General features: G+C 45.6%; 1 long non-coding RNA gene across 1 annotated transcript in view; it reads left to right on the top strand.

Moving 5' to 3' along the window:
* LOC117154698 (uncharacterized) overlaps window positions 1–19049 on the top strand; it is a 98169-nt gene that overhangs the window by 42425 nt on the left and 36695 nt on the right. The window contains exons 3-5 of the long non-coding RNA XR_013059495.1: window positions 1134–2573; window positions 3974–6135; window positions 16210–16331. This is a non-coding gene — a long non-coding RNA (uncharacterized LOC117154698). The remainder of the gene's footprint in view (window positions 1–1133; window positions 2574–3973; window positions 6136–16209; window positions 16332–19049) is intronic.

Here is a 19049-nt window from a genome sequence, read left to right as displayed (position 1 = left end):
CAGTTATCACTGCGCGCAGGGAGAATAGAATAGAAGAACCCCTTTACGATCGCAACGATCTTCTGTCTAATTCGAGCTTTTCGGGATTCAAGTTAGAAAATTGTCGAGGTCAATGCATAATTATTCTAATTTACTATCTTACTGTAATTCTTTCAAGTAATTTTAGCAATCTTTCGCTTTGCATAAATACAGAATCTTGATCGTTTATTTACCGTTAATCAGATAGCATTTCGAATTAATTGTCACGTTTCGTATGAGAGCGGCAGGTGTCCCAATACTTACGAATGGCAGTGTACGTGTATGAGCGCGTGTATGATATTAGGCGCGTCGATGTCGACGATGATATCCTTTTTGCGTTGCAACGATAGTAAGGGAATTGTAATACGGAGCGGATCGTGTTGCCACAGCATCGGACGTTGTCATAGACGAGCTCGAGCGTATAGCCAGAGATGATAATTATAAGTTAGAAACTTGCCAGGATCGGTGTTTCGTTGGTCAGAAAAGGGCTGATGGGGTCGACTGCGATAGTCAAGGTGGCGGACCGAATGCTGCGAGCGGTGGTTGCGGCTCGGTGAGCGGACACTATCGCGTTACTACGTTGCATTAATCCCCGAGCTAGTATCGACAGAGGACGGTCTACAATGGGTTAGGTTAGCGTTCCGCTTTCTTTCGGAGAGAGAATATTTCCGGTGCGTTCGATGTCGCAAAATGTCATACAAAGACAGGAGTTAACGTGTATGACGTTTCACAAAAGTACTTGAACACCTACCATTGCCATAAAAATGTCTAACCTTCATTTTATTATATCTTTCTTATAATCTTTATCTTATAATCTTTATTAATACTGACGATGATAAACAGAGTTAAGTACCATTATTGTACATTAATGTGAACGCAGAATGTTTACATAAAACGCAAGGACATATATGTATACGACAAACACATCGACTAATTTACAATGTTTTTCGACATTTTGACATTTAATTAGCATTGTAATGAGACGCGACTGTCGCGACTACTTTACTTTTGTTATTTTCTATATATTTACATATTTACATTGTTACGTATATAAATTTCATAGAAACGCATAAACATCCGCAATTTACTAACAATATTTTTCTCCGACTATGCAGATCCCCGATTTGGTGGTTCGCTTCGACTTTTGGAATAGTAGCTGATTGCCGACTATCGACGAGCGTGTGTCGCCCGTATGCAACGTATTGCGAACCGAAAAGCTGACGGCGGATCCTCCAAAGGCTGGTTCGTTTCGCTTTGTTGCGGTAAAGGCTTGACAAATAGGGAATCTAGGCTTGGAGGCTATCGAGTGCCGTAATTACTCGACGCAACGCGTACTCGCCTATGCGTAGAGATGATAAGAAAGGTAATACGAAGCAACAAAAACGAGGAAACGATTTCTCGTCTTTGCAATTCTTTGGACGAAGCGTAAATTCAATTCGAGAAGGAACACGTATGAAAACAGCGTTAACGAGTTCGACGAAACGTACCGCGTTGTTCTTGTCTCGCTTGACCGCCTCTGTGCGTATACGGAACTTTTGAAATGGCGAAACGAGCGGACCTCGCCGCGCGGCGCATAGAGTTTCATCTCGGGAGATTACACGAATCGTGATCAAAGTAAACCGATGAAGAAACGAAGCTTGCTAACGACGAGAGGATCAGGGCGAGGAAAAGTGAAGCGAACGGATAGGGGAAGAAAATAGAAGAATGAGAGAGAAACGGCCGAGATGGGTGGCAATGGGAGAAGGAGAAAGGAGACGAGAGGAAGGGTGAAACGATCCGCGGCGGCGGCGGCGGCGGCGGCGGCGGCGGCGGCGGCGGCGGCGACGGCAGCAGCAGTATTCCGGTTTTTTGATATCGGCTGGTTTTCGCGGTGGTAGCAGTATCGAGCTAACAATTAATTATTGGCGGCGCTTCAGAGGGCTGCCGGCAGCCGTAGTTAAACATTACGCGTTCCATATCTTACTGTGCTATCTAATCCCCACGGGGGCTCGAGCGCTACTGCAGTAATCTCGTTTAATTGCCGGCTGTAGACGCGAGAGTCCCGTTCAATTAGTTTTTCAAATAAACATTAGTTTCCTTAACACGCGGTGCCATAACGTGGCGGAGGATGAGGGCAAGGACGAGGACGAGAACGAGAACGAGAACGAGGGCGAGGATGAGGCTCTGCGGAGAGAGCAGAGAAACAGCCCGATAGCGGAAAGAAGATAGGAACGGTCAAATCGGTGGAGAAAGAGAGAACTGGTTGGTGAAAGGGACAGAAGAGAAGGAGAAGGAGGAGGTGGCAGCGATGGTAGTGGCAGTAGGGAACAAAGCGAGAAAGTAAGAGGGGCAAATCGAAGGTGGGAAAAGAGAAAGAGGCAAGCGCGGGGGGCTTTGGGAGGAAGAGGAGGATAGCGTGGTACACTCGGAAGGCAGGTCGGTAGAGGTGACGGGTCTATGGAACAGAAGGGTGACGGTGGAGGAGGCGGTGGTAGCGGACGTAGTGGAGGTTGGCGGAGACGGTTAGAGGGAGGAGAAATACCAGTGGAAGAGAAGGGTGGTGTCGCGGCCGCGGGGTAAGTAATTAACGACACATTTATACGATATCGCCCACGGGTGCGGCGTAGCGCGGTGTAGCGCGGCGTGGCGCGGCACGGTGCAGCGCGGAACGGTGAAGAGACACAAACGTGGTGGTGAGAAGGACGAAGCGGGGAGCAGAAGCGAACCAAGCTAGAATCTCGTTCGTAGGAAATGCTTCGCTAATAGGAAGCTATGCGTTCGTCGATAGATATCTAACGTAGACCGACCAACCGATCGATTGACCGACCGACCGACCGATCCCCTCAACATCTGACCGTCTGGCCTTACGACTATCCTGATTCGTAAATGCGACTATCGTTTCGACGATCACGACCATTCAAACGATGGAAGATGCGGTTTTAGCGCTTGCGATCGAATTTAACGATCGCCTTTGTTCGTCAAACTCCTCGTATCCTTCTGATACAACGATCGATCGTTCGATTCTATTTTTGTCGAATATCTTCGTCGATTATTGCTTTGCATTATTGTTATTGGTATCTGTCGTTAGCACAGCCCTAGCTGTATCCGACGTGGCCGATACGGGAACCGGCTAGAAATCGAGAAAGATCGACAAATCATGGAACAAAGCGGAATACGAGTTGGCAAACAAGCGAAAGGGGATCGACGCGACTTTTGCCTTTGCGCGAAACGTACTCGTTGCTCGCGCGGCTGGTTATGGTGATGCGGATTATTCACTAATATGATTTACGACGTATTACCCCGACGTGCTAGCGCGCGCGACTCACAATGCGCACATAATGTGAGGCATAATTTATTAATTTTACTAATGGCTCCTGCCCATTATTATTGATTTCGGACCGCGCCTCGTTCGGACGGGCGCTGATTTATCCCGGTCGTTATCGGCCCCATGTTAAATCGTCCGCGAACCAGGAGCCGCGAGAATACAATTCGACGACTCGTGTACTTTTCCTTTCCCATTGCGCGCCTGTTCTATAGCTGTCGATATAGCTATCGATGCGAGTGGATATCGGTAGTGCAAGCCGTCCAGTCTCCTCCCGTATTCGTTCGCAGGCTCGCGGCCTGTAAGAGAAAAAAGGAAAACTCTTTCATTTCGTATGTTTCGAGTCCAGCATGCCACAGATAGAAATCGTAAAGATAAAAATTGCTCGATCAAATCGTTGTACGAAATACTTGCTACTCGAGTGTCTCGACTTTACCCAATCCAATTCCAAACCTTTGCTACTGTGAACATTATTTAGCTGTTAGGCCATTCTGAAAATTTATCCCATTCGTGCTCGGCATACCTTAAACGTCGAAGATAAAAATGCAAAGAGACGAAAAGCTTTCTGAAAATTCCATCAATTTGGTGTATTTAATAGTTATTCTTCCTTTTCTTTTCTCTTTTCGATTATTGCTTAATCGGTTAATTTTGCAGATTCGAAAGTTTGCGAGGGATTGTCCGAAAGGAAGATACGGGTAAAGGGTGATCGACGAAGGAAAATACACGAGGGAAGTGCATCGAGAACGATCCAGACACCACGTTGCGCGAATGGCCGCGCCGACACGATATTAAAACATTAAAATAACGTACGACCGTGCAAAAACGAAAGGCTACGGTTGACGCGATCCTTTCATCGCAATTCCGACCGTCCGGTACTCTATTCAAACACGATCATTCGTTTCGTTATTACGCGGCATTTTTCACCGATGGACAAGCGCGTATGGCTTACGCATCGCGCATTCGTCATTCGTCCCGACGATCCCGCGAATTTATCAATTTATCAATTTTTAAATGTTACACGTTTCCCGTTAATGGACTAGGACACTGCTGACATGACGAAGCGTAACAGATCGAGACGCGAGGAGCAAGACATCGAGGAAGGAGCGAGAAGAAAAGGGGACCGGATCAACACCGTATCTTCTCGACGTTCCGCAGCTACTGCTGCCATCTGGAACCACGAATGTTCGAACAAGTTGCGGACACGGCAGATCGCAGCGCGTGGACCTCGTCGAAGAGAAACAAAATGAAGGAAAAGGAGAAAGTTTCCTTCTTGGTACAGGGGGAGAGGATGAACTCGATATCAGTTGTTTCTCCATCGTCTTCTCTCGGCCACCGCGTTTGAACGTATGCGTCAGTCTTCTCTTTTGGAAACGTTACTGGCCGAGACAAAGACGTAAACAAAAAATTAAATACAGTAGAATCTCAGTTATCCGATCCAGTCGAGAGACAAGAGCGTCCAGATGAGGGGATTTTCGGATGATAGAACAGTTACTTTTCCGATGTTTATCTTCGTGTATTTATTTCAAAAAAGAACGTAACTATTCGTAATAGCGATACAAATAACGTAAGCAGATACGATTCGATCGAAGATTTATGGATCTCAAGACCTTTTAGCTGGTAAATCAGAAATCTTGTTTAGCGGATTCAATTCGGCAAAGTTACATTCATTTTGTGCCTCCTCCCGTCTTAACTTTACTTCTAACGCCTCAAATGCTCTTAGTGTCATGGTCAATCGAGTAAATCCGTCACATTGAAACCATTCTATCGCGTCGCAGCGCTATCACAACCATCGAATCCCGGTATTGAATCAGTGCAGGAAGAGTTTCTTCTACATCTGTCGTAATATTATCGTCCACTTTTTCCCGTATGGTTTCATCGATGTAATTCACTGGTTTACTTCATGCTCTTTTCCGTGTCACACATTTAACGCCCAACCAAGCATATGTCACCATGTAACAGCAATGCGTTAAATTTAATTGCTCGTGAAGTTGTCGTATCACCTTTTCGCTAGTAGCGTCGTTGATCGTTAACAAAAATTCTCGTGGAAGATTGAACATTTTATACGCGAAACGTGTTCGCATAATGGAACGTTGGGATGACACAATGTTTGAATGATAGAGAATTCGAATAACAGAATTCGGATAATCGATGTTCCAGCGTACTCTGTAAAAGCTATTTCAAATAATTTGTTGCCGAAAAGGACGAAAAGATGTTTAAGAGAAGACCGGTGAAGTTATAGACATCAAAAAGCCTGATTTTAGTTAAATTCTTCTTAATTTTCGTACAACCTAATAGTACCGCGCGACAGTAATAAACGAGAGGAGCATTCCCTTCGTCGTTGTGTCGTCTCATGGGAATTCTTCCTAGCTGTGCAGCGTACTTTGACCAGGAACACGCATCGTGACTAAAACGTAGTTAAAATAAGCTGATTAAGAAAAAAACAACCACGATGTCACGCTTTCGTAGAAAAGGACAGGTCGTTTTTACGGTTGTCGTATCTTTCAGTTTCACGAACTCCAGTTGGAGCTGCGATACGGTCTAACGAGCTGTTCGAAAGCAAACAGTAGGCGATCTACCGAGATAGCGTGTTGTATAGATCAGATACACGGTAACGAAGGAATTATATTACTCTTAGCCGATGAACCTTTGATGATTCCGTTTGAAGTCGACGTTTCCAGGCACCGGAAGCAAAGCAGCAAGAGTGGAGGCAGAAGCAAAAGCAGAAGCGGCAGAAGCTGAAGCGTTAGCAAGCACGAGGTACGGCGTACAACGCGTTAGGAGCACTGTCACCCTCGACTTGGCCGGCAGAGAGAAGGGTGAGCTTTCACAGAGAGATTACACGAACCCCTCGAGTACGGAACTGCAGGTACGTTAACCGCAAGCCGGACGGTCATTATTAGCAGGTACCTTGTGCACGGACCTCTAGTAAGCCGTACATCGTTGAATAATTAGAGTGCCACACGACTACTGCCAACCACCGCGTCTAAACACGTTCGTAACGCGCTATCTTCTTTCATCTTCATCCAACGATGTACGCACAGCGCGATTCTTCTACTCCTAATTTCAGGGTATCGTACAAATATTTATAAACGTCGCAAGAAGTATCTATATTTACTTGAAGAAAACGACTAACGTTTGCACGATCGAGCCTCCACTTTTTATCGAGTTGTCAATTGCGCGTTATCCAGGTACGTATTTAGTATTCAACGTCTGAGAAAGGAAATCTTATTTTCATAAACTTGTTCGTCACAAGTTAACGATCCTATTTAACGTTTTCGTCTAATCGCTGACCAGTTTTACCGACCTCGCAACATCGGTTTCTTCCGGTATATCCCTTCCCTTTCGACTAGATAGCCTCGATCGTTCCTCGCCGACGACACTCAATCGATGGTATCAATTCGAAGCAACGATGAAAATAACGAGTCAATGACAGGAGTGGATAAAGCGGACAGAAACTGAATCATATCGTTGTCGGCGAACGCGATTACGTTATCTCAGCCGGAAGGCACGTTACTCCGATAGTTCGCTCATCTCTTTATTTCGTGATGGCGGCCCTCTTATTAATAGACGGCCGGATATATCGAAACGCGGTATTCGAAAATCGGTTACGACTCGATATATAAATGGTCGCGCGCTCGGTTTTCTCTTTGATGTTACGAGGCGACAAAAAATGGCTGTTTCCTTGTGTCGGAGCGGTTCGCTTGCTTCCCTCTCTCTCGATGACCGATTCCTCTGCGGGGAAAAAATTCGATTAGACTGCCAATAACTAACGGCGTATGCCCTGTTACCAAGTTTGACGATTAATTATCGCGAACAACGCGTGTTTGATGTCGAAGGAAACGTTAACGTAGCCCGATTGATCGGTTAATTGAAAGGGACGGTAAGAAGGTGGCGAGGGGGTGTACGGGCTGGGAACGAGGGGGAACGACAGCCCGCGGGGCCCTCCGTTCGAGGGTAAAACGAGAATGGATGCTAGCAGAGCGGAGGCACGCTGCCGGGGAAGAACATGCTACGAACCAAAGCAGAGAGTAGTGGCTCTGTTTCGTGCCGTTCTCTTCTTTGCTCCCTTTCGTTCGCCTCGACGGACTCCGACAGCTCTTTCATCTACGGATGATTACCTACTACGCTGCGTCGCTCTAAACAGACCGGCGCTTCCTTTCCGTTTCCGATCCTTCCACCGCTACTCCCACCCCTTTTCCTCCAGCCCCGTCTCCACCCCTAACCTCGAGCCTTGAAATTAGCTAGACAAATGAAAAGCAATTAATGCTTGTATACGCTAAACGCGTCGAAACGAGACTAGAGCGATGTCGCGTTGCATCGAACGGACGTTCGATCTCTGTTTGAAAGGTATTTTGTTCGAAATTTTGACGTTTATATCGTTTGTATTGACAATTGTTGTAATTTACTGTATGGATGTAACTCTTACGAATAGTTTTAGCAAATCTTTACTGTGCGCATTGAATCGCGCAATACGCGTGACATTCTGATTCTGATTGATCGTTTCCTTAACACGTTCGAGACCGATGACATTTGGAACGAATCTCCTCTGAACGATAGGAAACTTTTTTGCATTTGCAATGAAAAATACGTGAAAGTAATCAGTGCAGGAATAAAAAAAAGCACGTTTCAGAAAAATTTTATTTAAAAATACGCGATGACATACGCGGTATGTCATCGGACATTTGTAATAATTTTGATGTCGGATGACCAAGTGACATACCATGTATGTCATCCGAATAAAATAGCGTTTTAGTTAAAATTTCAGGAAAGATAAACACGTAAAAGGTAATAATATTTATTTCAAGAATGAGAAGGTTATATAAATGAAATATGAAGATATATTTATGTATATAGTTAAATGCAAAAATTGTTTCAAGTAATGTAAATAAATTATCCTTATGATAATTCCTGAAACAAGACATAAACCTGGATTATCTTTACAGCCACTGCAAAAATAATTAATACTCTCGACTTTTCTGATCGTTATCTGAGAATTGACTGAAAATACCGATGACATACACGATGGTGCTGTCGTCGGTCATTGCGGTGAGATACTGCATAACACGCATGCTATGTCATCGATCTCGAACGTGTTAATGATTGAAATTAATTATCATGTTTCGCGTGGAACTAGTACGTGTCCTAATATTTATCAACGGAGGTGTACACGTAGATTATTTTATGATCTCGCGTGTATAGTTGTAGCGAATTTCGCGTGTATTTAGATTTTGGCCCAAAGCAAGGAAACCAGGGCAACAGAAAAGAAAATGATTGCATGTCAACGTAACGAAAGATCGAGGATTCGCGTAACCAGCAAAGAGTGCTTTTGCTTGCCACCTGGGCCTCCCTTTAACCGTTTTGAACGTTTACGTCACGACATTTCTCGTTTCTCGTTTCTCGACCTAGTCACAATTATGCACCGGCGGAAATAACATTTACTTAGCAAAGTCGCGCTCGAGTATTGTGGACCTGACACATATCACTTGGTCGCGTGACTCGCTCCGTTCTTGGCTGCGTCGTCCCGCGACGGCGGCAGCTTAAACTCAACTCGAACTTTCCGTCGCGTAGCTGAGACGGCTGCAACGTGTTGCGCGACGTATCGAGCTTCTCGGCTAGGAACCGTCGTCGTTCTCGGAGCAGCGCGCCTAAAACACGTAGGAGACGCCGAAATTTCCCCCTCCTAAGCTTTTTTCGTTCTTGTTCGAAAATTAACCCGCGTTAGACTCTGACAAGGTTCGTGTAATCACTTGGAAATCTTAGCTACGAACTCCTGTAGATACTTTCTCATAAAGTATAGTACGGGCTATTTGGGTCAGCGAGGAAATATTATACCGGCTATTTTGAAAATAATATTTCACTATATGTACTTGGTGTTTTCCATGAAAATCGTCATGATGAATCTCTCGAGATTCGCGATAAGTTGCAGTATGTATCCACAACGAAAGAGATACGTAATCTCGAGTTTGCAAACGAGATAATAATCCCACAATTTTTAAAAAGTCCTTAATGATCTTTTTTGTACCATCTTGTTTTTTTATAAATGTCCTGATACTCACGAACGTAGATGATATACTGAAATTGATGGCCGCTTCTGTTTATCCTGTCAGCTTATTAGAACCATATTAAGCGTAAGTTTACACAGTTGCCACCAGGCTACTGTATGTAACATGATAAATAGAGCGGACCCTACCTTATCATCCTGAATAACTCGTTCCTTGCCACACAATCGAACTGTATCGTCATCGAGCGACCTTTTACCCCGCGACCGTACAAGAAACCAAAAGAATCGAAGAAATCAGAGAAACGAAAGAAGTGGAAGGAACCGAAGAAAGCGACGAAAACGACAGCTAAACGACTGGAAGGAGCGCGGGTGAATCGAACGAGCAGGACCTCGCAACGTTTCGCTGTAATTTACGATCGTCCGAGAGTATGGAATCCTCCGGGCACCGTGCGGAACACGGCCTCCTTACATAAAAATCGGGAAACCGCTCGCGGCCGAGACCGACCACAAATCATCGTCTGTCATCCGGTGAAACGAACGTTCCCGTGGAACGGCGATGTGTTCTTCTCCGTCGGGACATGTGCCGAGCACACGAAACGAGTCTACATCATGCTGTCTGGCCAATGGACCGAAAGATGCCCTTCTAACCTTCTAACCGAAGCTTTTGCAGGTATTTGCCGATCCACCGTGTCTCGATTCGGCAAGTCAGTGCTTCCAATGATCGAAATCAAACGAAATTTGGTTCTGATCATTTATTTATTCGTTTATATATTTATTTATTTCGCGAGATAAATCCTTTGACACGTAACAGATAGCACGTAGTAGCAAGAGATATATCGTCATACGCAAATGAGTTTCTCGTCTATCCTGAAGAAGTGAACAGAAACTTCGTACTAACTAAAGCTTAACGCACTATCAAAATCACGATTGTACCGCGAGGAACATATACGTCGTCCGATAGATATCGCGAAAGTGCAAAAATCGAAACAATTGAGAACATATTTTCGTTAACTTTAAACGCGACGATTTATATGTAAGAACCGATGTCGTCCGTACGTATCAATCGCGAAAGCTGACGTTTCGTTGTTCAGATCAACTATCTCTGTCCGCGAAACGCACGAAATTTCATCTCGATCAGGTGTCTTGCGGAAGTATAGCCCGAGAATTTAGACAGAGATCGGGTATTTGGTAGGCTAGAAGAGATCACGATGGAACGGGAGCCACGGGATTCACGAATCCTACGGTCGGCGCAAGTTTCCTCCTCAAATTAACCGGCTTGAGAGACGCTACGTAAACCGAGATTATTATAATCTCTCCGAGACTCGACTGCGGTAACATTAAACGAAGAGACGTGCCCTTTGTTTCGTAGTGTATATACCTATGTAGGTTTGCTGCTTGGTACGCGGGCCAAGAAGCGAACGAGGGAAAGAGTCGTTCAGGAAGATGGAAACGGAGCGTGAGTTCACCACCGACTTTCCGATGCATCTCCTCCATTAACGAAGCCTGAATGTGGATTAACTCGAAGGTTTGCGATGCTGCCGCATAGAAAGAGTACAAAAAAAAAAAAAAGAAGGGAAGATCGGCTGCCAAGAAGCGGCGAGAATTTACTTGGACACGAACAGAGAAGCACGCAAAAGTGGAATTTTCTATAAGCATCAGACCTGATCGTCTAGACGTATGTGTACACTACTTTTAATTAGACGCAACGTTTGTATCCAGACGAAAGCTCATTTTTATCAAATATTGGAATTACAATCGCCATATTTTATTATTTTAGCGACGATTAACGAACGTTGGCTGAATAATAAATGTCACGCGTGGTATGTGCGATTATGATTTGCTTATTCAATTATAGATGGCTTCGCGTCATATCGGACGATGTAGGTGGATCATCAGGTGACGTGATAATAACGTATCGCCTGCGCGACTTCAAAGTCCAAACGCAAATTCACCGTGAACGGATTAAATGTAATTGCTTTCCGAATCGGTAATAGTGAAACGGCTTGCTGGTCTATCGCGTCTCATCAAACTTTTCGCGCCGTAAACGCGCGTAAATACACTGTCAGCTGTAAGTATTAGATCGCCTACTCGTCACATTTATTGGAAAACTCTACGAATGTTACTTCGTTCGGGATTTTACGTTGAGAGGCAAATGAAACGACGGACTCATAGCTAGGAATAACTAGGAAATGAAAGCGATCAATTTGCATTAAATATCGTGGAAAGTATCGTTATACTTAAGACTAACGATGTGTATAAATACAAGGCTCGATCTCGATATTGATTTGTCACGTTTCTCTTTCATTTTTTAATCGTACTTTGTGTTTCACGGTATATGTATATGGAATATATAAAACACTTAGGTAGAAGACAATTCGTCGTATCTCATAAACGATGATAGATAGAACATACGTTTATACGAACCTTTTTCACTGTTTTTAGGTGTACAATCAGCTGCCGAAGTGGGTCATACGTGTTCTGCTACACCCTGTATATATACACAACATTGAAACATGCGCTTTAAATGAGACCGTCCACTCTATTCACCACTGACCGGTACATGACGTTGCTGTTACACGACGGTGCCTGCCATATAATATAAATCGACCTTAAGTTAAATCGAAAGAGGCGCTGCGTGGCCCGTCGTTACAATCGGTAGTTAGAAAGGAAAAATCGCGGAAGGTCGACAGCCAGTGCGTTTGTTTCCGTAAAATGCACCGTTCGCGAGTACACCTCGCCTTGCCCCGTCTTGCTTAATCCCGGGGTATTTATTCGCATGATAATAATAGTAACGCCGTTGGAACGTTTTCAAGAATTATTGCTGTCCTTGCCGCCGACGATAAATGAGTCCGGAGGATTAGCTAAACAGTGGCTCAAAAATGTTATTATATAGCTGCATGAATATTCATCAACTCACGTGAGTACGCCGAGTTGCTTTTAAAAGGTTTCGCCTGTGGTTCTTCCGTTATTCCACGACCATGTCGGTTCGACGACGATACCGTAGATCGCGGTGGCCACGGGATTTCGCCTTCTCCCTGTCTCTAAACATTCCATCTCGGACGTGTCCCGTACATCGATCGCGCATCGAGGGATATTTTCACGGATAAATTCGCAGGAACGCGAAGATTGCTTAAGGCCGGTTTTGCTGGTTGGAAAACAGCGTCGCGCTAATTGGTAGACGAAATTTGGAACTGTCGTCGCGTCAGGAAGAATGGCCAATAAGGAAGAGCACGTAGAAGGCGTGGCCAATGTTCTTAGATCCGTCGTTACGGATTGATGCTTTACTACGGCCGCGTAATCCAGCGTTCCACTATATAGTCAGATAACTAGAAACGGGGAAAATAGTAAGGGGGGAACGATTGATCAAAGAGATTGAGCTTTCGTGCGTTGAGATCCCAAAGATGCGCTAATATTCCATGCTGACGTTTTGATAGATTTGTACGAACAATATGCGAATTTTACTAGACTGAAAGTATCTATGGAATCAACGGATATATGTGTATATAGGATCTTCATAACACTCGTGCTCGTGTACACAACCCCTCCACAAGTCAACTTGTGAAAAATCAAGCGCTTCCGGATAACGGTAGAACATCGATTAATTAAAAGGCACACTCGTTAACCGGTATTATACCTGCACGTGCGATTGATATTTTTGCCAGAACGTTTGGTAATCGCGTTGACGCGGCAACCAAATTTAATTTGCTCTCCGTTCGATGTACTCGTTGCTCGTCAGCGTGCGAATCGATTCGAACCAACGAATAACGAGCGGTCGGAATTTCGGGGACGCGACGCTAGGCTAATTAACGTCTAGATTGGCTACACGTCCAACCTTCTAGCTAGGTAACATCGCGTTCGGCCTTCCCACCACTTTTCGAACTTTCCATGTTTTCCAATTTTTTGTTCTCCCATTTTTCCTCTTTCCATTTTTCACGCAGTTTGCCATTCGTAGGCAACTAACGGGTGGAGATAGCCGCTAACTGATACGTGGGATTTGCAGGAAGATGTTCAGAGTGTGTTTGCTTGGAGATATGGTAAGAACGCAACGTGACGAAAAATGCAAAGGACGAGGGGGGAACCTTTGGACGAGGCTGAGGCGGCGAAGGTGGCAAAGGCGGTCCAAGCAGTTCGATAACGCGATAAGGCGAGGTTAAACCCATGTTTGGCGGGCAGGTTATAGGTTAAACGGTGAGCTAGGGGGTGCAACAGGTCGCGTGAACTTGGGTGAATTTTCTGTTCCAGGGCGCGCTGTCTGGCCCTCCTGCATTCCCCTCCCCCTGTTATTCCCTCTGACCCCTTCGCTCCTCTGTTCCCTCCCGCCATGGTCACAGCCACCCCTAACGTCGTTGTTCTCTTTCTCTCTTCCTCCTCTCACCCCCACATCCGTAGTATGCACCCCACGCCACCCCCTGTCTGTCTCTCTGTCTTTCTCCTCTTCCCTTCTATCTAGCCGTTACGCCGTCATTAGTCAACGTCGACGCCTATACCACGTGGAGTCCCGCAGAATGCACCAGCTGCTTGATATCCCTCTGTATCCGTAGCTACAAATTCGAGTTACGGATTTCCCGTCTTCGAGCCACGGTCGTGTTCTTTGCACGCGCGGATTACCCCGCCACTTCTGCACTCTGCAGAGTTGGAACGACAGACGAAAGGTCTACGGGACCGATTGATCGCGATACATTAGATTCATCTTAATCTCGCGTGCAACGTATCATTGGCTGTTACGAGAATTAGAAACAGAGACGCGAACAACGTCACCGATCTAGACAGGGTCAAGATGAAGAAAGATCGATGTATATCGAGATGTCATCTACACTCTTCGTCTAGTCCTCTTGCAGTGGAAATCCTGTGTCGTAACGTAAGACGAAACTCAAAGCGTTTCCGCATTTTTGACCGCCTTCTACGATATATTAACGTTAGCACATACGGTCACACATGCTACTTGTCGCCTGGTCGGTAGAATGAGCGGTATATTCTACCTGTCTCTGTATCTTACCTGTCTCTGTCCCGCTGATCTTATTTTCAGCTTTGTACTATATCGACGAATAGGAGCTGTGGATACTCGGAGAATGCGTAAAATCAGTGACCTGGCTGCGCTTAAGTGGAAATCGGAGAGGGAAGGATGGCGCGAGCGAGCGCGGAATTTAACCAAACATTGCTCGCTCGAAGAACAAAGCTTGATTTATTGTAATGAGTTTGCAGGAGTTAAGAGGTACGCGCGTCTCCCCTGGCCGTTCGTCGTTCCCCGGCCGCTTAACTAGATATTGAGACCGGTGCGGTTTGACGGGGATCCTCGGATCAACCCCCGTCATAAACCCTTCTTAGCACCGGCCACCCTTGCGGCCCCCTCTGAAATATGCATGAAGTTTCTGCATACTGATTGCGTTATTTGTATCATCTACGAGAAGACAATAGGACAGGGTGCTCGTGTTCGCGACGAATACTTAAATCCTCTCTATCGACTTCGTTTCTTCCACTATAGCTTCGACGCTTGCGTCGCGTCGAGTTTCACGTCACTTTCACGTACAAGTCGCCGTTCGGCTATGTCTACTTTACTCTCTAAATTCCAGAAGAACGTTAATCCTTGAAAAGTGGATGGTTTTACTCTTTCTCCCCCCCCCTCCCCGCCCGTGTAAGATGGATCTTAGATTCAAGCGAACTCTTAGCGAAATTTCGTTCCTTACGTAGAGTCGAGTCAGAAATTTGATATTTCGAAGAAGACAAGACGTTTGATTTCGAACGAATGTTCACGGCTGAAGTAATCGGTACGCGACTAGGCCCGAACGAACCCGATACGAGTCGCGCGAGGATTAAAAATATCGAAGAGCAAAGGACAATATCGACGATCGGACGTTTTGTTGCTCGCACGAGCGAGCAAAGTTCGTTTCCAAGCTGGATTTCCTACCGAAAACGTTCGATTCATTGAGAACTGACGGGGGAGCCATAATTCCCGTCTCGGTTTGACGTTAATGCTTCCCCTACTTCGTAACCGGCAGATAGGCGAGGGGGTTAAGCTCGCTGCGACATATTTATGGAGAGGACGAGATGTTATCGGGCACGAGGACCCTGGGTTTGTCCGATCGCGCTGCGAAATCCGCCCTTCCTACAATCTACTTCGCAATTATCGCGCACGACGTTAATATTTGGCCCACACCCATCGCCTCCGCTCTACCTTCGATTTCGTGAAAGCCACGCGAGTTCCATTCCCCTTGCAGACGTACGGGCGCATCGGGAATTAGTGCTACGCGATCCTTCTTATCCAACTTGTCTCTTAATCGTACAAATGACGATTTTCTTTAAATAAGAAGAACGAAATAAAGGAGAGATATGTGGTATGGGAAGAGAAAGGATACCGATGCAATGACGTTAACGTTATGGCTGTGCAATGAGGCAAACATTCAATCTAGGAGTCCGATTGCTGATAAAATTAATTATGCTTTCTTCAAATCTTCGCTAAAAGAAAGAAATTCGAAAATGAATTTTTCATTGGAAATAATATCGAAACTTGTAGATTGACAAATAATATTTAATTGCGAAGATAAGTATCAATTTTCGGCTACTAAGAACCTTCTCAATGTACTGGCGTTTCTCGTTCATTGGGAATTAAAATGCCGAACACTGTTTCCTATGTCTTCAAAAATTGCTCTTTTATCAGTGTCTCTAACATTACAATATTTTCTCCTTAAAGACAATTTAAAGCACACGAGTACGAGAAACCTATCGTTCAGTAAAAGAAAAGCAGATTCACAGTAACCCTTCTTCGCAAAGCATGAAGTACCGTTAACTTACTTGTATCGTACTCGAGGAAGTCCTAACGCGTGTCCTAATTCTACCAAACTCCGTACCAGTAACCATAGCCAAATATAATTCTGACTTTTTACTGTTGCAGGTCTAGATGGTGAGTTTGGCCGACGGTGCGGGTTTGGTAACAACGGTGGCGACGACGACGAGGAAGACGACAGCGACGACGACGACGACGACGACGATGTCGGTGGGGTGTAGCAGGTCGAGGTGCGTGTAAATTAAAGGCGTCATAGATTTTCGCGGTAGCCCGCAGGATCAGGGCCTTAGATTTGCGTCCGGCAGATTACCCCGGGGGTGAAATGGGACAATGGGCGTTAGTCTGGGCCGACGGCGTATAAATAAGGATCCCCAGGAAGCTTCTGGGGGTAAGGGGACAGCAGGCAGAGGAGATCCTCGCTCGGTAGCGACGTGGTAGCCGAGTAGAAAGCCCGGCTAGTGCTGAGACCGGTCGGCCGTCCATCTTGGCCGTCGCCGTGGCGGTCCTTATCTGCACTCACAGCTCCGCTGCTAGACGTCCGGTGATCTAGGGCACTTCTCTAGCTCTCTCTCTGCTTCTCTAGTTCGTGCAAGACACCGTGTACCCGTACATACACGCACATATACACTTACATTCTCTGCACCTGTCCCTCCCCCTGTATCTGCTCCCTTCGTCCATCTTATCATGTATTCTCCCTCTCTCTCTCTCTCTCTCTCGTCTTCTCTGAGAAGAGTAGAATTACTCTGCAGCGTCACTTCGCATTCACTAGCTCCCGAGTCTTTGTACTTACTTTTTCTTCCTCGTAGGTATGCGGAAAGTTTACGTCGATGCTCAAGCGACTACAGGCGACTTTTCGTCCAGAATTTTAATCGGAACACGTCAGTTTGAAATAATACGATGCCACTGAACGGAGCGCTGTAGTCCATCGATTAGATTCTCCTTTTTACGCGTATGTTGAGTACAGTGAAATTTTTAACGCGAATCTTCTTTGGAACATCTTTTACACTTATCGTTTGGATATCACGTGTTTCGACTTAAACGAGCCAAGTGCGAGGGTTTTACGACTGAATTAACCTGAGAAATAAATGCACACAGTTTGATAGAACGTAACTTAAAAAACGCAAAGTATCTGCACGAGTCAGAAGTGACGCAGTGTTCGTCGTTCTCGGCGAGGGTTAATGCCACGTACTATAACAATAAAACTCACGTACGGTAAAGGTGTAAATTGTAAGAGTAACGAGTACAATGCTTTAAGGTCGAGCAGTCGGATACACGATGGTTTGCGGTAGCCTCCTAATACGCGACGAGACGACAAACTTCCTTTCGAGCGGAGAGTGTAACCAAGTCCCGTCACACGGCTGTTTGTGCATATCGAATGAACGACACTTTCCAGGATCTCGGTTGGTTCTCGTGAAATCTTAATCGCGGTAGCACGTACTTATCGCGCGTCGCCGACACGTAGACACGTTCTATACCGTTTGTCGTGTCTGGGTGCTCTGTAGTATCCGTTCGAAGAGGAGCAGAGCATTAAATATTGGAAGTATCCTGTTGGAATTATACAAGAGAAGGTTCGCGCGTGGACCGTCTAAAGCCAGGCCGTGTGCACCGCTAGAACGAAGCTAAAGAGATAGAAGCCGAGGGTGGTGGCGGTGGTAGGTGGTTTAGAACGAGTACAGGGGAAACCAGAGGGGGAAGAGGGATCTTAGGAAAGGCGGCACAAGATACCTTGGAGGTTACCCGGAGTTGGATAGGGAAGAAGCTGCCGCGATGTTCGCTAGATGGGCGATACGGTTCGGCTCTGTACGGAGCCTTGCCCTACGAATACACCAGACAATTGAACTTCTCCCGTTTATTGCTTCTAATTAAACGACCGAGATATTTCTGCTACGTTTCATTAGCGTACAACCGAACTCCAGTCGGACCGTTCGGGTAATACATTTGCCGCAGTCGTGTTTTGTTGCTCTATGGCTGAGAAAATCTCATACTTGCCCTCGTACTTTTGTCTTTTCTTACCGCGCGATTTTTCTTCGTCGTCTTTTAACCATACGACGACATCGAAAACGGTAAGGGCTAGGCGAATACAATTACGAGTCAAAGATTGGACGATTATATGGCAAGCGTCGATGTTGGTCTCCCAATCTGAAAACGCTCGTCTCGTCTTAAACGAACCTTGTCCACAGACGCGCGAGTGATTAATTATTGTAGCACCTCGGTGTTACGATCTCTGCACTAGTACCTTAATGGAAATAACTAAGTATTGTTTGGGCGCATGCCTTCCGTACGGAAATGATCCATCATGGTCCGGATAATTAGCACAACCGTGGTTGCGCGTGTAATCATCACTCGGAATAGCAACGACGACCAGCTATCCCTTTCCCTCTCGTCTTCTCGCGCTTGTTCCTTGTACTCGTTCTTTCTACTTTTTATTTCGTTATATCTATCTGCTTGTATGGAAATCTCACCGGTGCCCTTCTTTTTATTCAATTTTATTTCATTTCGTCGGATGGCTGCTTGCGTTTCTTGCTGAAAATTTTGACAAAGACCTACCGAGGCAACTACGTATCCTACTTTAAATGTTGCGATTAACCGATACTTTTTCGAACTTGAATGTATCGTAATCATACGTCGTAAATGATAGTCGGACAACTTACGAAATTTAGTTTTAAGACGTTTTCCGTAGGAAGGCGAGAGCACGACGCGAGGTCGAGTCGCAACACGAAAAGTAGGTAATTTAGGACGGAAATCCGCTGGGTTGAAATCAACGGGCATCTTTATCGATGGCGGAGGTCGGTCGTGGAACGGTTGGAAACTTTGGAAAAATCAATCCCAGCCAAGGTTCACGTAACGTCGGTGTCGGTGCAATTCATTTGCATGGGAATTGCACGCGACGGAGACGGCTGCAGCCTGGTATCGATTTTAAGTGGACCGGCTGTCCCGTCAGCTTGCTG

Source organism: Bombus vancouverensis, chromosome 11, assembly GCF_051014615.1.
Source record: "Bombus vancouverensis nearcticus chromosome 11, iyBomVanc1_principal, whole genome shotgun sequence".
NCBI classification, from domain to species: Eukaryota; Metazoa; Arthropoda; class Insecta; order Hymenoptera; family Apidae; genus Bombus; species Bombus vancouverensis.
This window is presented reverse-complemented; position numbering and strand designations above follow the sequence as displayed.